Genomic DNA, 908 nt, shown 5'->3' on the forward strand with positions numbered 1-908 from the left:
CCCAGGTAGCTCGGCACGTCGTCCCCATCCTCGCTGGCTTCTCTGTCCGTGGCCAGGGAAAAAGTTAATATCTTCCCCCTCCTTCCCTGTTTTCCTAGTTTCCAAAGTTTAAAATCTACTTTGCGACTTGAGCTGAAGTTTGCAGTTTTTTGTTCTTCTCTCGCTTTTGCAGGGTGGAATTGAAGTCCAATCGTAAGTTGGATAAAAGGTTCAATTTTACTCTAGTAAGTTTCAAATCAATTTTTCTGTTTCTTTCAAATATTGAATTATTACATACTAAAACTGTCCATATATTTTAACTACATCCAATCCTTGGTGTTCCTGTAGAGGTGAAAGATGCTGTGGCTTGTTTGAGTGCTCAAAAGTCTATTACTAAGGTAATGATCTTATTTCAAACTGCATTGTTCTTAAGATGGATTATGGAAGTTCATTTTGCTTGTAATAGGTTTAATGGCTAGTTAGATGTACTTTGCACTGTTATTATGTTCATAGACACTTTGAACATATTTAGGGTTTTATGTTGTGTATTGCATTTGTTATTGTTTTAGGGATCAGGCATTCTGTCACTTAATATACATGTCTGCTCTTGTACTCATATCTGGATGAGCTTGTATTTTACTCTTGATTGAGTATTCCAAGGAGAATTTTATTTTTGCTTTTAAAAGAATCTATATTCTTCTTGTGCGAGAATATCCGGCTTCAAACTTCAGATTTTTTATCCCTGCTCGCTCTGTTGCACATTCATATCCGGGCGAGTCTAGAACAAAAACAAGGGCTAGGTAGATAAATGTTACAGGGTTACAGCCAGCATAAGGAATTTTTAGGCGCCAAACAGATAACCTCTTTCTTTCATTATGCCATGTGTCATGGGGATGATGGACCCCTTGCCGCATTGGATCGGAAATGTG

This window comes from Arachis stenosperma, chromosome 6, assembly GCF_014773155.1.
Source record: "Arachis stenosperma cultivar V10309 chromosome 6, arast.V10309.gnm1.PFL2, whole genome shotgun sequence".
NCBI lineage: Eukaryota > Viridiplantae > Streptophyta > Magnoliopsida > Fabales > Fabaceae > Arachis > Arachis stenosperma.